This window comes from Tenebrio molitor, chromosome 8, assembly GCF_963966145.1.
Source record: "Tenebrio molitor chromosome 8, icTenMoli1.1, whole genome shotgun sequence".
Classification (NCBI taxonomy): Eukaryota; Metazoa; Arthropoda; class Insecta; order Coleoptera; family Tenebrionidae; genus Tenebrio; species Tenebrio molitor.
In genome coordinates this window covers 9,424,735-9,447,541 of record NC_091053.1, presented here as the reverse complement: position 1 = coordinate 9,447,541, position 22,807 = coordinate 9,424,735, and the positions used below count along the sequence as shown (strand labels likewise).

The 22,807-nt window shown below is 35.9% G+C and overlaps 1 pseudogene; it reads left to right on the top strand.

Moving 5' to 3' along the window:
* The first annotated feature begins 15,481 nt into the window (after positions 1 to 15,481).
* LOC138137489 (putative nuclease HARBI1) lies at positions 15,482 to 18,282 on the top strand (annotated as a pseudogene).
* Positions 18,283 to 22,807: the final 4,525 nt, after the last annotated feature.

Here is a 22,807-nt window from a genome sequence, read left to right as displayed (position 1 = left end):
TTCTGGGTGAAATGCAGCAAGGTGCAAATCGTTCTCCAGGTCTCCTCGATATACGCTCGGTCCGTCTGTTGAATTAAGCAAAAACGGGGACTCATCAGAAAACAGTACTGACGACCACTGCTGTATAATTAGTCCAATTTGTGTGATTTTCCGCAAATCTCATTCTGTTAACTAAAAGATCTGCTGCTAATTGTGGCATGATACCGGCTTATGAGAACTCAAATCACTTTCTTGAAGGGTCCTTCGTGCAGTTCATGAAAAAAATTGACTTCCTCGAGCTTCTAACAAACGACTAGCGAGAACAATTGACGTTAAAGAGTGGTTCCGAAGTATGGATAATGTTAAAAAACGCTCATCGCCTTCATTTCTAGAGCGTTTTCTGCTTCTATTGTATTGCTCAGTCTGACGGTACCTTGCAAGAGCGTCATGAACGCTACTTTTAGCAATATTCACAAATTTGCAATGTACCGTACGCTGCGATTATCTTCATTCAGGGTCACCACTTTTGCAATGTTTTTGGCTCTCATTTCCGCATGATTTAAACAAAATGTCTACAGTAATTTGAATTTCATCAAAATAAACGTAAAAAATCTATTGCAGCACAACGACAAAGTCATTTTCTGCAAAGTTCACCATTGTTCCTAGCAAAAAGCACCTAGATACATTTAAAAACAATAGACTTGTGTAAAACTGATTATAGAATTGGAAATAGTTATTTTTATATTAAGTGCGTGAAGAGAGTGTTTTTTGTGCATGAAAAGGTCTTTTACGCCGAGACGAAGGTCGAGGCAGTATAAGCCTTTGAATGCACAAAAACATCTTCACGCACGAAATATAAACAATATTTTTTCTATAATTGATTCAAAAAATTGAAATTAAAAATTCAAATTTTTGAAGGAACTCTGAAGTTTCAATGCAGTGACCATGTTGCTAGGTAACTAATAAAATACAGTGCGTGAAGTGAAACACAGAAATAGTCGTGTGCGTGAAATCGCATTTCACACACTGTTTTGTATGGTTTCTATGGTTTCGATCTTACTAACAATGCAAAAAGAAATACACGTTAGAAAATGACCCACTTCAGGCACCGATAACTATGCGTGAATTTCAATTTTTTGAATCAATAATAGAAAAAACACTTTTTTTAACTGTCCCGGTTTTTTTTTTGTCCAGGAGTGTACTTATTATTGTGAGGTTGTTGTGGGCTAGTTTGATTGCGATGGTGGCAGTAGCTGCACTATTGTGTATGGGATGTCTCTTTTTAAAATAATATCGACGCCGTCGGTGTGTCCGAGTTGGGCCCGCGCGTTAATGCCCTGTAATCCGATGTCCGAGTTGGGCCCGGCCATGATACTAAGACAACCAGATATGATCAGTTACGCGACGAGTTTTGAACCAACTCGCGCATGACGTCACCGCGTGACAAGAATGTCTTCGGCGACTCAAGAAAATCTCGTAACTCCCGTACGCAAATTTTTACAGGATACAACTTTTTGTCATTGTATGTTTATTATTAATAATCGGATGAAAGTAACAACTATTAACACATTTATTTTAAAAAAGATAATGTAAGTAATTGGTAATAAACTGATTTTCAAGTTTTGCTTACTAGAAAAAAAAACGCAAATGTGTAACGATGTCATGTTGGGATGTTTTGGGAGTTACGAGGTTTTTTTTGAGTCGCGGACGATGTATAGCGATATTTTTGGCAGTGTTTTGATGTATGTATTTCTGTTTTAATTAAAGTTACTGAAACTTTCGTTGTGATTCAACTGTTATTTATAGAATAAAACAAATTTTTATCTTAATAAAAGAATTTAGTCGACTTCGGTAATATAAAATATTTTTGTGAATTTTAAATACTTACTACTTTATTTTCATTTGCACAGTACAGAATAGATAAATAATGTAAGGAATATAAAAAAATTTAACTGTAAATAATTTTTGTAAATACATAGGTATATTTTTATTTGACAATTTTTCTCATTTTGCGCTTTTGCATGTTGGAGACTTCTTTAATATTTCTATTAAGAATTCTTATTTTAAAATACATCTTACATCTAAAAAATAGGTTTTTTGCTTCATCAATTAAGGAGGTTGAGGCGGGATATATCATTTTTTTATTATTATAAATCAATAATTTTATTTTATTTAATTATTTAAAGGTGATGGATTAACTTTTGGATGTTTTGTGCAAACTTAAAGAAAAAATATGAAAAGTAAAATTTACGATTTTTGAAAAATTATTGAAGTAAATAATAAAAAAAAAATAGAAACATCTAAACTGTGTAGTTTAATATATTAAAAAATCGTAGCCTATAACTCAAATGAACGTAGTCATGTGTAATTTTTTTTTCGTTAATTCCTAACCGAATTGGAAGAAACTTTAAAATAATCGGGAAATATCAATGTCTAACATAGTTAATATTTGTACTGCTGATATTATTTGTTCATTTGTTAGAAAAAAATATTTGTCATTCAACATGTAGAAAATTACATGTAACAGTTTTATTGCATTTATTACTTAATAAGCTTCCTAATGACCTTGGATTTATCATAAAAAATTGTGTAATGAAATAATCTATTGAAAAAAAATATTAGATTTATTTCATTATTATTGTGTAACGCCTCAACCTCCTTAAGTCGACGTTTCTTGCTAAATTATTCAAATTGGAAAACTAAAGTATCGGTAACTAGACAAATAGCGTTTACTTTTTTTATTATTGTTACTGGTATAACCCGTCACTGCACAGGAAACCATTGTTTATCCAACTATATCAAAGAAACCAAAACACAATCACAAATGAACAAAATAATAAAAAATAACATATTCACACTGAAAAACGAAAATTTTCATAATGTAAATTTGATTTTGTCCGTTTGTCAATTAATTGTCTCCTTGACAATACCTATCAAATAATTTTAAAAAATGACATTGAATTTTGGCGTTAATTCTAACCTATCTCTCGTAAGAAGGTTTCACACTATGGAAAAATTGTAAAAATGTGTCAATTTTATTCTGACAGTTCCCTTTTTTTTACCAACTGTAAAACACAGTAAACGGAGGAGAAAACGAACTAAAACACATGTACGGGGTGATCAATAAGGACTGTTTAAGTTGGTAACACTGAATCGTATTTTAAATCGTATAACAAGAGTAACTTCCGGTTGTTGGTGGCTTGTCGGTGTTAATGCTATACCTATTTCAGATATTTGTCAAATAAACCAACAAAACATATCCAGTTACAGTGTTATAAATAAAAATTTTCTTAATTGTATTGCCAACTTAAACAGTCCTTCTTGATCACCCGGTATTTAGCAAAGACCGAGCAAAATTTGTCACGGGATTGCGTCACCAGACGGAGAGAGACAGAAGATATCATGCGCGTGAGCATATCTTGGTTGTCTTAGTATCATGGGGCCCGGCTACCTGTAATAATCCTCCGCCGCGCCGCGCCGCGCCGTCTTGACGGCATCGGAGTTCAGTACCTATGTACCTACTTGAGGTAATCCTTTGACAATTCTATCCATTTACGGTTATACCAGAGCAAAAGAATGTTTCAAAATTAACATTTTTATTTCAGAAATATTTACATTATTTTACCTAAGAATGTACAAAAAACATTAGATAGATACTTGTAGATACAAACAAACAAGTCAATTATTATTTCTTAATTACTGTTAGAGCGCATTATAACAAACAGCATAACGAAATCTAACCAGGATAAAGAATTATTCGCTTCAAGTTGAGTTTTTGGGAGAGGAAGTTGGACAGATCTTCTGGCTTGCCACAGATTCTTCCGCGCACGCTCCACGTCATAAGTGAAAATCTGATCCAAAAAAACCATTTTGTCGCAATTCTTGACGCAATAGTTTTGCAGGTTTGTGTGTTAAATTGTCTAGAGCTTTTCTTTTGACGTCATTACTCAGTGCTTGCCTCTCTATATTTTCTTCTTCCGGGTGATTATGAATAAGATCACTGCTGATCAGTGATCACATTCGTTGGTTCGGAACCAAAGGTTTACACTTTTGCAAGGCAGTTTGATTTTTTGTTGAGACAACCCCACCGAATTTCATCGACCTTGCCACACAAAACTTAAAATTATTCACTACAAGCAACTGTTTCCCTTCTTCACTCAAAATTGATTTCACTTCCATTTCTGAGTCTAGGTAGGTATTTACAGATTCACTAGCAAATATTCAAATGGAACTAAAATTAAGATTCATTTTTATAATTAGTTGTTGGCCGCATGGCACTACTCCTTATCGAATTAGGCGGTGCCCGGATTGGGATACTTGGGGGCCGATAAATTTGAGCGAGGATTATCTCAGGTACCGGGCCCAACTCGGATACGCCCGACGCCGTCGCCTCTGGTGTTGGTGTCTCTTTCTTTTCTAAGGATGTTATATCCCTCTATTGTAATTTTGTCAGAATTTAGGAGTTTAGGTTTCTGAGATTGTCTGATTGTCTACGTGCCATGGCATATGGGCTCACTGAATGCCTGCTAACAAATTTTGAGTTCGTGGGTTTATATCTCATGAGCTTCTTAGAGAAAACTTTCAGTTTCTCTCCCGGTGCTGGCAAAAATACGTAGTTGGCCGTGCGAAACTCCGCATACCATCTGCAATATGGCTTACTACTCGACGGTAAAGTGCGTCTATCGATATTTTGAAACGACTTTTTAAACACTAGTTAACATTTTGGGTCGTTTGTGATGGTCTCATTACTAGGAGATTATTTACCTACCCTGTAACGGACGTAGACGAGTTCCTCCCAGCGGTCAGTTTACACCGCGGGTGGTCGGTATTTAGCTGTTATCTGTAGACGAGTTGCTCCCGCTTATTGTCGAAGGATTCAGGAAGGCGGCAGGTATATTTTTGCATTTTTGGGTGCAAGATAAACGAATATTTACTAAGTATTATAATAAAATGTTTTTTGTTCGACACTGTCAGAATTTGAGAATTTTCTCCTGTGTGAACGGATTTTGATAAATGTCATAACTTGTCAAAACGAAACGTCAAGCTAATTTTAAAGATTTAAAGCGATTTGGAGCCTTTAAGGGGCTCGTCGAACAAAAAAACGTTGTATTCAATTCGTTCGTGTGTAAATTGGGCCTTTTTTCGCACTCGTGGGCCTTTAAAACGCTCGTAATATTATTACAACAGGTTTATTATGATAAGAAATTATTTGTACAGATAGAGACACGGAATTTCGGCCATTATTTTTCTGTCACTTCAAAAAATTGCGATGTAAATCACTCTTTATTGTCAACGTGACATTCAAAAGGTAAAATTGAGGTTAATATTGTATAGCCTATTTTACATTTTTTGACGATATATTGACAGTGATGCCCGAAATTCCGTGTCTCGAATTGTACAAAATTTATTTATTTATTTTATAATTTTCTATTAATTTTTGTAATGTCTCCTTTTTGTTTCTTACGTCGTTTCTCAACTTTTTCATTCCTGTGTTTGCAAATTGAATTTTGCTATACGTATATGTTTGAAAACTAATAAGTATACATCTAAAAAAGCAAAAATGGAAGGATGACTAGAATAAAAATTATTTTTTAAATGTGCAGATGATAATTACCACCCCTGCAATGCAGTCTAATCCCCAACCCTTCGCTACCTGCATCCAAGATTAGGATAAGTATTTTGGGTACCGGGAGGAACTCGTCTCCGCCGCCTGTAATAAAAACTCTCGATGGTACCTGCGGATTATTGAGGACCGGTTACTCACCACTTTTACGACAATCTTTGTTAGCCGGCAATAAACCACTGAAGGAAGCAAAAGGTCGTTTTAAAATATCGATAGACGCACTTTACCGGCTTCACATTCTCCACTATAAAGGCCATCGGACAAACTCGTTCCAATGCTCTTGTAGCATAAACAACAATCTCGTGTTGCCAGCGAGCACACGGCAGAATCGCTGGTAGGGCATCTAGATAATAAGAATAAGCCATTAAATCTTTTTTTATGTTTTAATATTGGGTGATTCAAAATGATTGTGACCAAGTATGGCAACTATGTACGAAAATTTATGTGGCAACTGTGTGGCTGAGGTAGAGTTGTCATTTGTATGACATTTCATAAGCGTGCATTTGATTTTTTTGATATCATTACACATTGATTTGACAGTTTTCAAAATTGCGCGACTATGAACTGTCAAAGAAATATCAACTCTACCCTACCCACACAGTTGCCACATAAATTTTCGCACATAATTGCCATACTTGGCCACAATCATTTTGAATCACTCAATATAAAAATGAATCCCTATTTCCCTTGGTCACGCCATAACTTGAGAACGGCTGGACCAATTTCATTCATCTTTTTATTTATGTTTTCTAATACTTTGTAGAAGGTTCTTACGGAACGAAAAATTAAGAAAATTGCGCAGACAATTGGAAAATTTGAGAAAACTTAGCGCATTTGATGAATGTCACACGAATTGTCTATGAATTTTTTAAAAATTGTCAGATGTCTGCTACATACACGTTCATCGCGTTTGACAGTTCGTGCGCTATAAATGTCGTTTAACAGCATATATTTTAACAGTTACATCGGTCGGCATCTATCGATCAAAAAATTCATGTACCTATTCATTTCTTAGTGCACACTGCACAATCGACAGTTTTCAGTTTGTTTAGTGAATTTTTTGAGAAGTGTTTGTTAATCGTAGTTAGTTCACTGGTTGGTTCTTCAAAATGCAACCAATTAGACGTACGAACTTAAGTCGCAGAACTCGGAATTCTGCAAGTCAAAGATATATACGAGCAAGTCAAACTGACGAGGAACGTAGAAATGTTGCGTTTAATCCCCATCGAGCTGCATTCAATTATAACGTGGCAATCGATTACAGTTCACAGAAAATCGTTGCTATTGGACCAATGAACGTTGTGTGTCCACATTGCAAGGCATTGAAGTTTAAAAATGAAGCCCCTGGATTGTGTTGCGCCATTGACCAAGTCAAATTGACGCCATTGATCCCGCCACCAGAGCCACTACATTCATTGGTTTCCGGATTTGGGCCAGATTCTATACATTTTTTGACTCATATTCAGCAATACAATAATTGCTTTCAAATGACGTCTTTTGGCGCAACAAAAGTTATTCAAGATAATTTTATGCCTACCTCCAAGGTAAGTATAATGGGAAACAATAAAATTTTACCACCATGTGGCTGGTGCAAAATATGTTGGCAGCTTTCAATTGACATGGTGTAAAGTACGTTAGTAGCTCTGAATTAGGGATGACAAACCATCGAAAAAAAAATCGATAGTAATATCGATTTTCATGAAAACCATCGATAATATCGATAATAGAAAATAAGATATATGAATTTGTAAAACTGATATTTAATTTTAGTCTTTATTGCGGTTTTTATTACAATCAATAAACATTAGTATAAAAAAAATAGAAACAAACGAAAATACAATATTTGAAAAATAAACTGGAAAATTAACAAAAATTCTCTAATTAAAACGAACAAAAAAAAAACAACAAACAATCAATATTCATCACACATGTCAATTAACCATTTGTTTTGTTTCACAAAAATCAACTTTTCAACATGTTTCGATTTAAGCCTGTTTCTCTGTTGAGTTAACACTAAATCTGTAGCAGAAAATATCCTTTCTGAAGGTACAGATGAAGCAGGAATACATAAAAATTTTTGACTTAGTTTGTGGAGATTGGGAAACTGTAATTTGTGTTCCTTCCAATATTCCAGTGGATCTTCATGCCTTTTTATAATGGGTGTTTCCATATACAGGCTGTTTGATGAAAAACGCCTCAACCCATAACTTTGTTATTTATTACCCGATTTCAATGAACAAAAAAATCAAAGATATGGTTTTTCAAGCGCTACAAAACAGTCATAATTTTTTTTTTTTTTGGCGTTATCTTTAATAGCTAACGATAGTCAACTTTTTTTTTTTAAATGGGCACATGTAGTTTTTTTGGCTCAGTCGGGTAAAGTTTTTTTTTCTGAATCTAATGATGTATTAAAAGTTATCATTTGGTCCATAGATAACTGAAAAAAAAATAAAACATTTTTTTATGGTTCAGCTTAATATAAAATTTTTAAGAGTGCCGTGAAAAACAATCGGAATACAAAGTACGATAAATGTCATCTAAACGTCAGCTTAGAAGTTTTCATCTGCTTTTTTAACATTTTTTTATGTGAGTATAAATAAGTATAAGATAACATTGTCAGTCATGCAGGATAGCAGTCATTTGACTATTATTTTATGTTCGAGTGTAATAAAAATCGTAATTAGTCAAAAACAAAAAGTTAATAGAAAAAATAATTATTATTATTTATGTTTTCCAAGAAAATAACAATAAAACTCTTCAAGATTGCACCTGAAAATATTCAAACTCACACTTGACATTTGTTGCTATTTGTATTCCAATTGTTTTTCACGGCACACTTGAAAATTTCATAATAAACTGAACCACAATTAAAAATTGTTTTATTTTTTTTTCAGTCAGCTATGGAGCAAACGATAACTTTTAATGCATCGTTAGATTCAGAAAAAAAAAACTTTATCAGACTGAGCCTAAAAAACTACATGTGTCCATTTTAAAAAAAAAGTTGACTATCGTAAGTTACTGAAAATAACGCCAAAAATAATTATTTTATGCCTGCTTCGTAGCGCATGAAAAACCATATCTTCGGTTTTTTTGTTCATTGAAATCGGATAATAAATAAAAAAGTCATGGGTTGAGGCGTTTTTTATCAAACAGCCTGTATTGTCTCATTTCAATAATGGCACTGGAAGTAGTTGGCATTGATGTCTGCACTGTCTTTACATCATCTAAAAAATCTAGTAAAAAATTGCTCTCATTTTTCGTTACAGGTTCTTCTTTGGCGATATCACAACTGACTTGGACTTCATTTCGAATTAAATTATTCAGTTCATGGAGAAGTTCTGTATTTGCATTTGACGCATTTTCTTGACACCTAAACCCATGTTTTTTAATCCTGGGGTCTAGTAAAGTGGCTAACATTGCAGACTTCCTTGTTTCAAAGCGGTTGAGTCGTTGTATGACTGACGTTTTCAATGTTTGAAACATCAGTTTACCAACATCTGTGTTCATCAGTCTTTTTGTCTCTATATCATTCAGTTTTAAGTGGATTCCTCTAATAACAGGAATAATTAACGATTCAGTTACAAACTTTTCCCAACCACTTATTTCCTCTGTCACGTTTTCTATGCATTCAAAGCATATTAGAAACTCTTCTATCACCACAAAATCTTCAGCAGAAGGTAGTGCTGCAGCTCTAGTAAGTGACGTTAAAGTCACTGCTAAAGTGCTAAATAATTTTTTAATTCTATAATACGCTTAAACATGTAAAAAACACTATTCCAGCGAGTTGGTACACTTTGAATTAATTTAAGTGGATTTTCCCCCCCATCTACTTGCGCCTTCTTTAGTTTATCACTGGCATTACTACTTGATTTAAAAAAACCAACGAGCGTCTTACATTTTTTGATCATTTCAGCCAGACAATTTTAAAGCAATCATTTGACACATTTGACAAGTTTAATGTGTGTGCCAAACACGGCATGTGGCGCTTGTGCATATGTCTGATGGCAGCAACAACATTTGCTCCATTATCTGACACCACACATGCCACTTTCTCATCTATATTCCACTTAATAAAAATATCTTGCAAAACCTAAAAAGTATTTAGTGAGTAAATGCTAGATTTATTCATATGATATTGGCATACCTCACTGAGATGTTCTGCTGTGTGTGCCCCTTCGATTTGTTTTGTATCTAATGCTGTCGTATGCAGCTTTGAATTCCATATGAAATGGCATGTCGATGATATAAAACCCTCCATTGATCGATGTCCATATGTATCTGTCGTTATGCCAACATATATTACTTCTTCTAAAATTGATTTTAATTTGGATTGGAGAATCTCATACAATCTGGGAAATACCGCTTCTTTTAAATGGGTTGTCGAGGGTAGTACATACTGGGGGTCAAGCTCTTGGACGAATTCTTGAAAACCTTGTTTTTTCACAATAGAAAATGGCTCATAATCACTAGCAACAAGAAAAGCTAGTTTCAAATTTAATTTTTTGTTTCTTGCTGAATCAGGGTCATAAGTTTTATTCCTCTCCATAAATCTTGTCAGTTTATTGCTGTTGCCTGATTTTTTTTCTTTTTTGCATTGAATCTTGCTCACTCTCACTTTCGCTCGAACTTTTGCACTTAATGTGAATAGGATGTTTTCTTTTTAAATGGTCTCTTAAATTTGTTGTGTTATTGCTAAATTTGTAAATATCAGCACACAATGAACACTTGACGGTTTTATGACTAGTCTTTGTAAAATAGTTCCACTCTAGATTTTGGTTTCATTTTTTATTATCACTACGATTATTGCACACTATTATATACAGTGAGCGGCAAAAGTATGGAATAAATTCCTTAAAAATTAAACAAAATCTTTTTCAAAAAAATCTTTGCATAGGTCAATTTTAATTCATAAAAATACATGTTTTATTACCAAAGAAAATTCCATGCAGTCATTTGTTTTCGAGTTATGACGTCATCGATAGTTTTTTTAAATGGAAACCCCCTATTTTTTTCTTGATTCTGATATAGTTATTAATAATACGAGTGCGAAAACCTAAGTGTAAAGTTCGAGGTTGTCGTTATGCAACGAGACGCAGTCGAGTTGCATAGACACCCGAGATACTTTATAAGTTTTCGCAAGAGTGTTATTCAAAATTTTTTCTGTTGGTCAACTACGTTCGTCACAAGTCGCTATGGATATGTTGTTCTGTGGTGGGACGCCACACGGCCGGGGTAGCTTTGCGGAGCGTACGGTGTCCGGGGGTCGGCTGTCAGGGCGCGGAAAAGGGGTAGCAAAACAAACAGGTGTCGCAACAAGGGGGCCTTTATTTACACTATGTACAAAAAAGGGGGTGTTGGTACCTGGTGGCGCCGGAACCTTTCGGGGACGGTGTCCGTGACCTGGAGGAATGTTCCGGGCGGGTGTCGGAGGAGGGCGCGGCTCGTACTTACTGTCTTTCCGGTCGGACCTGGACGCTGCTGACTCTTCCCGTCCCGGTCGGACCTGGACGCTGCTGGCTCTTCCTGTTCCGGTCGGAGAAAGGAGGGTGAAAGGAAGCGGGATGGGCGGGGTTTCCTCACAGCGGGAAGGAACGGGCCATGAAAAAAGGGGAAAGCGGGAAGGCCGGGGTTCCCTCGCAATGGGAGGGAACGGGCCTGGAAGAAAAGGGAGAAAGCGGGAAAGCCGGGGTTCCCTCGCAATGGGAGGGAACGGGCCAGGAATAAAGGGAGAAAGCAGGAAAGCCGGGGTTCCCTCGCAATGGGAGGGAACGGGCCAGGAAGAGAGGAGAAAGCGGGAAAGCCGGGGTTCCCTCGCAATGGTAGGGAACGGGCCAGGAAGCGAGGAGAAAGCGGGAAAGCCGGGGTTCCCTCGCAATGGGAGGGAACGGGCCAGGAAGAAAGGAGAAAGCGGGTTGTCGGCTAGGTAGGAAGCGGAGTCGGAGTCGGTGCTGGAGCTAGGCTAGAAGCGGAAAGAGGATCGGGATCGGAATTGAGCTCTGCAGGCTCGGCGCGGTCCTTTTATTGCCACGGTGGGGCTGCGCGTGGCCGGCGACTCGCGGCTGGGGCGGTGGGTGAGCTCGGCTCAGCGCGGAGTCCGGGTGCTGTCGGCCGGAAGAAACATGGGTTCCGGTGCGGATTCGGTCGACGCGGTTAGGGCAGTTGGCTCCGCGCTAATTTTCTGCACCGGCTCGGAGAAAGAACGGAATCTTTCCGCCACCGGGAGCGTTTCTTAGTAACTTCGTTACAGAAGTTAGCGTAAATTAAAGAAATCACATGAAAAACTTCGACAGACTGAATTTTGATGAACCGTTTGTTATCAATTATCATAGTAACAAGGCATAGCAATCTTTTTCAAAGCCAAATTTTTTTACTTGAATTGATTTTCTTTTAAATAATTGTCTCAGTATACTAAAAAATCTTGTACGTCACACGACCGGTAGACGCATTATGGCCTCGCTAGTTTACGAGTCTCGCCCTATCGGGCTCGACCCGTAATTCACTAGCTCGTCCAAAAAATCGTTACTACCGGTCTTGTAACGTAAATAGCTATTATTTTGTCGAAAGCCTTTAAAATGTGCTGCTTTGTCTGCTTGCTTATTGATGCTCTACTCCGTTTTGGAAATTCATTTATTATGACAGCGACAATAATATGACAAAAAAAAAAGTTTCAGCTAGTTCGTCATTCAAAAATGAGTTTACTGTAGGTATACATAAGGGTTCTACGTATTAGTGATGTTCACATCAGATAAAATCATTGTCATACAATAAAGAACTTATCTCTGCAACATAACACTTAACATAAGTGATAAAATAAATAAAATCACGACACTTAAACCAAACTTACCACATGAAAGTTAATGAACTACACAGAGTAATACATTTTCTTCATTCTGAATTATCAACAACCATAATAACAATTTGTTCTTCATTTGATCTTGAATCTGATTCATCCTCATTCCAAAATCATCTTTTGAATCAAACGTGTCTGAACTGGTATTAATTATAAATAGTGGAATATCACTAAACGTCTCAGACACCCATATATTTTTGAAACTCATTGGTAACTTCCTTTTCACTGTGCCTAATAAGATTAGCCCATTTTTCTTGTGTGCATTTTTCAAGTGCTTCTCGCCATATTTATACAACCCTGTCTTTCATTCCTAATCTTGCTTGAATTCTCTGATTATAATATGTTTTGCAAAAACTCCATGCTAGTTCTATTGGGTTGTACTGACAGTTATAAGGCGGTATAACTTCATGACCTTCTGCTTGTAATAAATAATTCATCAATTTCGTATCTTCTGAACGTTGAATTGTTTACAAACGGCCTGACTAAATTTAGAAGTTGTTTTTTTTTTGTAAAATTTTCTTCAAACGGTATATCATGTTCAGTCAATCATTGTTTTATTTCTTCTTTACGTGAAGCACTAGTTCGAGGACTCTCAAGACGAATGGAATGGTGTGGAGCATTATCCATGATCACGACGCATTTTGAATTTAATAATCTTAAAGCAGCGATCAAATTTTCAACAACCCACTTTTCGAAAAGCTCGCCATTCATCGTTTTGTGATAATCTCTATCATTAACTTCTGTCCAGTATAAGATCACATCCAGGTAAAAACCCATCTTCACTTCCAGCGTTAAGAATTGTATATCTTCTACCTTCACTCTGGAAGTGCTTTTTAGTAGGCACTGACGGACTTGACTGCCATTTTGGAAGACCCAACTTTCGTCCAAAAACACAAATTTAACGTCTTGCTTCATTAATTCTATATATTTCCGACAAAAACGTACTCGATTGAGAATATTTTGTTGCCTTTTAATAATGACGAGTATAGTTCTCCTATCAACTTTCTTAAATAAATTTATACTTATCTACAAATTTAAGGTTATGGTTATGGCCACGTGCCCTTTAGTACAAACCGCCACTAGTGTAACATTCTGGTTTTTTAAATATATTCCACATTTTTATAAGAAAAAAATATTCCTGATTATTCGTTAGTATACAGTGTGATGAAAAAAAGGCGCCCACGAAACAGGGGCGGCCTTTTTTATTGAAGCAGTGTGGCCCGGTCACAGCCTTTTTACCGACAGCCATTTCACCGACAGCCATTCTACCGACAGCCTTTTTACCGACAAGCTGTTTGACCGACAGCCTTTTGACCGACAAAAATTGCCGACAGGCCGTTTGACCGACAAAAATTAAGATAATTTGTATAAAATATAAAAAACGCTTCAAACGAATACACAACACCAGTGACTTATATTGACACTAAGTCGTATTAAAACACTGCCATTTAATAATAAATTTAAATATATTTCGAATTATTTGTAAAATATATTTCGAATTATTTGTGAAATATATTTTTCAAATATATATATACATATACTTTAAATATTTATATGAAATGTTTAGAAATATCAAATTTATAACAATATCACAATTATAGATCACAATTATAGTTACGGATTATACAGTTTGAAATTGAATATTGTGGGCCACACCTCGCAAATAATCAAGCACTGAATTATACGACTCTTTGTTGTTTACAATATTTTGGATTCTATCTTCTCGAGCCTTATCATTGTTACTGAGGCGAGACTGCCGGAATTCCACGGATAGATCTTTCGACTTCTATTTCCACTGTGTTTTGTTCTTTTTTGATTTCTTCAATAATTGTGTAAATGCCAACATGTGAATTTCCGACAAGCACTTCAAAACGTCGATGCCATGCTTCAACCTGTCATTACAATGTTTGTTAAGATTTATATTAAACAAAATATATATGTACCTACCTTGTTTTGGGTTCGCGGAAGGCCAAGCTCCATGTTGTCCCAAACGGTCCACATTGCAGGTGGAAACATTGGCTCAAGACGAACATTACGTCGTCGTCGATTTAGTCGGCCTATTGCGTAGTTTTCTTCAAACCATGTGACCAGCTCAATTGCTTCTTGTGGAAATAACGCTTTAACTTGGTACCTATTTTCAATAAGTGAATAAACTGAAAATGGTCAGAAGATCCTAGGGTTTTAATATTCTGATATACAGGGTGTTTTCGAAGTTGAGGGGTTCCTTTTAACATGTGATAGTATGCGTTGTTCTAAAGAGTTTTAGCCAAAATCACCTTTAAAATGTGTACGGCGATGAAGATACAATAAGTTAATTTTTGTGAAATTTTTGAAACCGGTCCTGCTCAAATTTGCGCTGATTTGTTAGAAATTTGAATTGACAAAAAAAAATCAAATGATCATGGACGTTAATCAAAAATACTGTCAGAGATGTCATCTAATTAGTCGAAATGGCTTTATTATTAGGAAAATAATGAGCTCACAAATATGTTGCAAATGTATGGGCAATATTATCTCGTTATCAGAATGCAGCTGCGGCGTCCAGAGAGTACTGCAGAGCGATTTCCGGAAAGATACCATCCTGGGCCAGGTTAGTTATTAATCTAGTACAGCGGAGAAATGGACAGGACCGGACTCAAAATTTTAGAAAACAATAAAAATATACAATCAATTATCTCCGTTAATACAAACATTTTACTAAGAAGATTTAGACTAAAATTCTTAAGAATAATGTGTAGTACCTCGTGTTACAAGGAACGCCTCAACTTCGAAAACACCCTGTATTTCGATTTCAGCATGTGTATTCGCTTTTAATTTGTTCTATGATTGGCTAGTTTTAATTTTCCTAATTTTAAAAGTCAGTTCAAACCGCCACTTACCTTAATGTACTGCTCTTTATATATTTTACACAAACTATCTTAATTATTGTTGTCGGTCGTAAGGCTGTCGGTAGAATGAGAATTATTGAGAATGGCTGTCGGTAAAACGGCCTGTCGGTAAAAAGGGTGTCGGTAAAATGGCTGTCGGTAAACCGGCTGTCGGTAAAGCGGCCTGTCGGTAAAATGGCTTGTCGGTAAAAAGGGTGTCGGTAGAATGGCTGTCGGCAAACCGACTGTCGGTAAAACGACCTACACCCGTGTGGCCATCATCGCAAAAATAGTCTAAATAGATTCGTTTTGAAATTTAAACCGTTTGTCTAACAGCACAAAGCGGCGATGTTGCACGATTTCCTTTTGCTAAAATAATATCTCATTCACGTATTTCTCGTACTAGGAAACCAGTACTGACAGATATTGTCATCCGCATAAAATAAAAAGACTGTCCAGTTGACATCATTTTTATTATCCCAGTAGATTTTCTTAATTAATCATAATACTGATAATTATACGACAAAAAGGTATTTAATCATTTCAATTAAATTTATCGCAACTGCTCAAAATGTTTCTCTTTAACTTCTATACACAATGTTGCTCTTCAAATTAAGTTTTCTGGACCCTTTGAAGCATGGGGGCACTAATAGTATCAGTCGCCGCGTTTATCCTTTCCTTTAACTCCTCCATATTATTTATTGGAGTTTCATACACAAAATTCTTAAGGCGACCTCAGAGAAAGACATCGCAAGAATTAAGGTCTGGTGACCGGAGACGCCATTCAATTGCACCTGATCTGCCAAGCCATCTATTTGGATAAACCTCACCACATCACTTCCGTAGTATTCTGCCAAAATTTGTAACCACATTTCTCTGAAATAGCAAAAGGCAAATCGTCAAACAAAGCTTAAAAGCTATTTTGCAGAAATTCTAAAAAAATTTCTCTTGCAGCTTCAAATGAGTTATTATCTGCAGCACCCAAGCGAAGCAACATGAATAGAGGTATTCATTGAAAGTGTACTCCATTTCGGCCTAAAAAATAATTTCAGCGCCAGTTGTATGCGTTGTTTCGCCCTTTTGTTGGAAATACCCATAAGGCCCGGTATTTCAGTGCGGGTTTAAACTTGAGATCACCGAAACTGGTTTTACTTTTAATCCCGAATTAAAACCAGTTTAAACGGATGAGTGTTTTTCAGTCCTCTAAACGGGTTTCGAGGAAACTGGTTTTAGTAAACACAATATTTAGTACGGTTGGCAACTATGGTCGATTCTGCGCAAGCGCAAGAGCAGTTTGTTGTTGTTTGAACTGTAAAAATTCAAACTTGACAGGCATTTTGACAGGTCATTTTAAAGTTTTGTTTGTGTTTGTTACTGTGTTTTAAAACAGAGTTTGGATAATGGCTATGGCTTATTACAGTAATAGTGATAGTGAATCTTCGGTTGAGATGTTTTCTAGCGATTCAGATGATGAGGAAATGATAAATATTGTGGAACATTTGGCTCGCCCAAGGAAAGTTCCGAGAGTCCAGATGCGGAAGGATCATTTTAATTATTGGGATGATGAAGAATTTTACAGGAGATTTCGTTTATCGAAAGAGACAATAGTTCTGTTACTAGATCAGATTACCGATGCTATAAAACATCTCACCAATTGGTATGTGATAATAAGAAAAAATATGTATAGGTTATTATAAATTGAAAAATTTTAGGAATCATGCACTTACACCAATGGAGATGTTACTGTTAACGATAAGATTTTACGCATGTGGAAGCTTTTTAATAGTAATTGGAGATTTTGCTAGCATTCACAAAAGTACAGCAAGTAAAACAATCGATAAGGTTTTGAATATATGTAAATAGTTATTAAATATTTATTCTTAAAATACATTTTTAGGTGACACAAGCAATTGCTGATTTACGATTACAGTACAAAGTGCCGTGAAGCAAATGTTTTACAGTATAGCTCGATTTCCTCGAGTTGTGGGAGCACTTGATTGTACCCATGTCAAAATTAAATCACCAGGTAAAGTAATCTTTTACAAGTACCTACAACTTGTTTTTTTTTCTTTCATGTTCAGGGGGTGCACAAGCTGAAATATTTAGGAACAGGAAAATTTTTTTTTCATTCAATGTGCAGACAGTAAGTGATGCCAATTTAAAAATATTGGACATTGTTGCAAGATGGCCAGGATCTGTGCATGATACAACAATATTTCGTAATTCTCGTTTGTGTACACGCTTCGAAAATAATGAAATTAATAATGCAGTACTTGTGGCAGATGCTGGCTATCCTGTAAAAAATTATTTGTTGACGCCTTTATCCCAAACTCACACACGAGGAGAAAATCTATATAATGAAGCCTTGATCAGAACCCGAAACCCTGTTGAAAGATCATATGGTGTTTGGAAACGAAGATTTCCCATTCTGAGCAACGGCATCAATTTAAACATCGCCAAAGTGCAAAGAATAATAGTGGCAACTGCAGTATTGCACAACATTGCAATTGACAATAATGAAGAAGACCCACCCCCATTAAATCAGCAGGAAGAAGCACTATTTAATGAAGCAATTAACGTACCAGTAAATTTAATAGAAAATATAAATGGCGGCAATTTTGTTAGGAATGAAATGATAACATATTTTGATAATTTATAAAATTTAATTAATTCAATTTTTTTTTACAATTACATTTGTTACTACTATTATCTAACATAATTTTTAATTTTATTAAATGTTCTTCTTTTAAATTTTTCATTGTTAATTCGTGCAGTTCTATCATTTGCTTCATCTTTAGTGAATGAATTTCGTGCTGCCTGATTGCTTCAGAATCTAAATTATCTAATTTCTTCTGGGCAATCATTTTCTTTTCGTCAGCAAGTTCGCACCATTTTTGACTAATGACGGTACGTGGCGTTTTACTATTTCCTAAGAAATGCAATAAATTAATACATTTTACTGATCTGTATTTATTTTTTAACCTTTCATCCTTAGGGGCTTTGACGGAGTGCTCTTTAGCATTTGCGGAGTGTAATCGCTCCAATCTTTAGAATCTGCAAAAAAATCGGTACTTTTACATTTATATATGTACATTATTATAAGTACATACGATGAGGTAGAGTTAAAGATTCGCTGGTATGAGATTGGACAACATTCTCCTGTTTGTTGGTTCTCAGAGTCTTGCCTGAAAAAATAAAAATATTGATTTTTCTTTTATAACAGTTAAATTTTTGTTAATTACCATCTGATCCATCGGTTACATTAATAGGTGGATCCAACTCTGCAAAATTCGGGGGAGCCTCTTTCGTCATCTGAAATATCATAATTGGAAGTACCTATATAAAATAAATAAATTATTACCATAAACAAAATAGGAGGAACAATTGATTATTTTATTTACCATTATGACGAATTAATTGGATTTCATCTGTTTGTGTGGGCTGTACTACCTCTGAACCTAAGAATCAAAATTGACATAAAAAAGCGGAAATTTGTTATTTTATGTTGTAATACTTGCATATTGCTGTTGATCAGAATCATATTCGGAGACCATCCCTGTTAATCGCTCCTTCAATATGTCCATAACAACAGCGTCTGCCGTTGTCTCCAATTTTTTTTTGCTTGGCCCTCCACCAGTACCTCGCGAATATTTTTTATCGGTTGAATGGTTTCGCACCGCAGTTTTTTTAATGTTGGCCCACTTATCGCGCAGCACTTTAGTGGATCTAGGAAGACAGCCAGATAATGAATTGAATTCTTTGGCGAGCTCTTCCCAGGTTTCATTTTTTTTCTTCGTAGTAATTACTCCAGTTTTTTTACACTCTAATATTTGTCGCCGCTTTTCCACCAATTGAACAAGGATATTAATTTCGGACGGAGTAAAATTTCTGGACCGATTAGTTTTTCGTCTTTATTCTCCATAGCGATAGGTAAGATAGGAAACACGTAACTACTCTTTGAAAGGCGAAATTATACTGAAGAGTGAGTCAGAAACTGCCCATTTTAAAATTTTGGATAATAGGCATATTGCGCCTTCTGTATACCAGATGTGGGGATTTCGCCGACCGGCATTTCGTCGGTCGACTAGAAATACGGTTTAAACCACCCGACCGCCCGGGATCAAAATTCGAGGGTGCCGTAAACTAGTTTCCGCTAAAACCCGGACTGAAAAACACTTTACACCAAGTAGCAGGTAGCTGATCCAAAAAATTTGGGTTAAACCAGCACTGAAATACTGGGCCTAAATTAGACGAGTTCCAGCCCCCATGGCGCTTTAAGGTCAACAAATCACCTTCACGATTAGCCAATTGTGTTGCACTGGACCTTCTAAAGCAGTGGCCCGTGTAAAATTCAGGTTGAGGTAACCTAAGAAAAGTGGCAATTTCTTTGGAGACTTTTCCCATGGTGTTGATGCCAATCGGATTGTTGACGCAGCGTCCATTTCTGCATGTGAAGAAAAATCGCTTATTAGTAGTATTTTTCGGTCTAAGAGCAGCATAGCTCTTGACTAGGTTAATCCATGTTTCTTCAGTTATCACGAATTCTCTTGGTAAATTGTTTTTGGTTTTAGGAATGGATACAAGGATTAAATCTTCATGATATTTAATGTCATCTGTCGACATGTGAGTGAGCTCCTCACGTCTGCAGGCCCCATTGTAACCCATTATTAAGATGACCTAAAATATGTATAATTTTTGTAATGTTTAGCTAATGATTTAGAAGAAAAATGTCACCATTGTAAAATTACAATAAAATTTGTTATACTTACTTTCATGGCCAGATATATTTTGTCGTCAGCTTCTGAAATAAATTTATTAATTTCGTATTCTTCCAATATTTTTGATTTCTTGGGTACGTATCCTTCAGAACACCGTTTCAACAAGGCCTGGAGCTTGTGATATTTTGAAATATCAATATTCTTATAAATACTTATGCATGACCTCAATTGGGAGTCGAGACACCACAAACTGGAGGATTTATATTTTTGACGTTGCAACTCAAAATACGCCAGCAAAATGTTTTCTGAGATCGTGGTGATGTTGTTCTCTTCACGCCATTTTTCGAATTCGGCGAATTTTTTTTCATAAATTTCCCGTGATTTTGTGTAAATTGCCCATTGATTTTTCCGCCAGGGCTTGCATTTGTGGCGGCGTACATTGCAAATCTTCAGGTAGAGTAGAATTCATTTTGTCAAATTTCACAAAACAATGAATAATGACGTTTTAAATTAAATATTTTCACAGCGCCTTTAAAATATGTTGCCAACTGGCGCTAAATTCCCCAGACTTTCAATTTTTTTTTTTCATTGAAAAAGTGGCAAAGTAGAAAAAATACTGTATGACATCTCGTTTATAAGGCATTTTATCGCACTTACTCCTTTAGGGCACTCCTCGCTACGCTCGTCGTGCTCTAAACCCGTGCGTGCGATAAAATGCTTCTTATAAGACTCGTATCATAATATACTATTATTTCATACTGGAAGTCTCTTGTGCATCATAATTTTATTTCAAAAATTAAAAAATTACAGTATTTTGTGAAAATGGCATCACCTTTTTCCTGTGGCAACGGCCGTTGATATTGCTTTTTTAGATTGAATATTTTTTGACTTTTTTACTTTTCAGTGTCAGATTTGATGGATAAAAATAAAACAGTCGTGTAGGTGTTGCTTAGTGACACTTTTCGGCTTTGATACTGTTATAACTCACCTACCGGACTCAAATTGATGATGCAATCGAGCATCTACCGTACAGTATGAAATAAAAAAAATAAAACGTATCGGTCGTTCCCTATATAGTTTATTTATTGGAATGTATTTCCTGGGGACGGAGACTTCTTTTGCCCAGGTCACGGTTTCGGGGAACACCTGGGTCCCTTGGGCGTCTATGACGTTGTAGTCGGTAGTTTGGATGACTTCAGAGAGATGTTCGTTGACAGATCTTTGAAAAGTTTGCCAGCTGGTTTGCTTGTAGTCATCTATGATGGGAATGAAGTCTGGGCGTGCAGGAGGGCATGCTAACTACGGTGAGATTGGTCACCAGAGGCAGGTGGTCTGAAGTAGCTGTTGTGGCTATGTGGCAAGATGTGTTCGTTCAGATATAATTATGTGATTATTGTTGAGCAACCGTTATGTGACAACAGAGTGGGGCTTATGTTGTGGAGACGACACAAGGACAAGCTTGTGATGTTCGTTATTGTGTCACCCAAAATCGGTATGCCTGGCGTTGTAATCGCCGAGGATGATGGCGTGGTCAAATTGGGAGGGTATGTGGGCAGTTCGGCGAAGCTCTTTCTAGGGGAGGGTTGTAGTAAGATATTACCAAAATATTAATATGGTTATGGTATATTTTCGATAAATATAATTGGAATATCGTCATTTGAAGTAGGTAGTTGTTGAGTTATCAATATGAGAAAAAATTCGTGTATTTTCTAGCAGTGTAAAAAAGTAATATAGCTAATACAATACGCAAACGAATATTAAGTGATCAAATTTGATCCCAATAAGACTTAAAAAAATTGTTACACAAAAAATGATTAACTCCATTGGGCTGACAACATTTTAGAATCGTCTCTATCATGTAAATAAGCTAACTCCATATTTTTCAGAGAATTCAATTCATATAGATTAAACAACTGATTTAAAAGTAGATTATAGTTTTATTGGTAAAAAAAATGGTTAGAATAACTTACCTGGCATAATCTCGCAGATTTTTCAACTTTAGAACACTTCCAGTCAAGTTTTACAGTAGTAGACACTAGCACGACGCAGTTTCAATAATGGAATGGCGTACGCAGAACGGAGTTAACGCTTTTTCCGAATAACAACGTAAATGCATGAGTTGGCTTGTTTTTGTGCTAGGTATTTATTACAGGGATCTCTGTAGACCATGGATAAATAGCCAAAGCAGCTATTGACACAGTAACCTGAATTTGGACAAAAATTGGAGTTGGCTGGTTTGCGGATTAGGCCGTCCATATGTCCTCCCGGAAGTGCGCAACCACCTCAAACTTTTTTTTTTAAATTAAGGGTATGCCAAGTGACACCTTGTTTGAAAGCTAACTTCGCAAGGAATGCAACGCACTATTTGTTTCCTGAATATTTTCAAAGCCTACGTGCTAAAAAATAAAAACCAATTTTATAAGTTGAATTCTATTTAATGCAACAAATGCACAAAATGGACATTGCTTACGGTCTTCAATACTGTTCGGTTTTAGGCAGGATATTAGGCAAATCACACCGGAAATGTTATAAAACGTAAGGGATGCATGTTACTATCGATTTGCAAACTTCGTATAATTTTTTTGACTCGAGGGAAATTAGTAGAGAAATTATTAGCATTTTCGAGGAATAACGTTTCTGTTGTTTAAATACAAAAATGATCTGCTCTTCCAGAAAATTCAGTTGTGCAATTTGTATTTCACTGGCCGTTGTTTCTAAGATTATATTTTTCAATTTTTTAAAATGCTTCTTTAAAGTTTCTAAAGCAGAA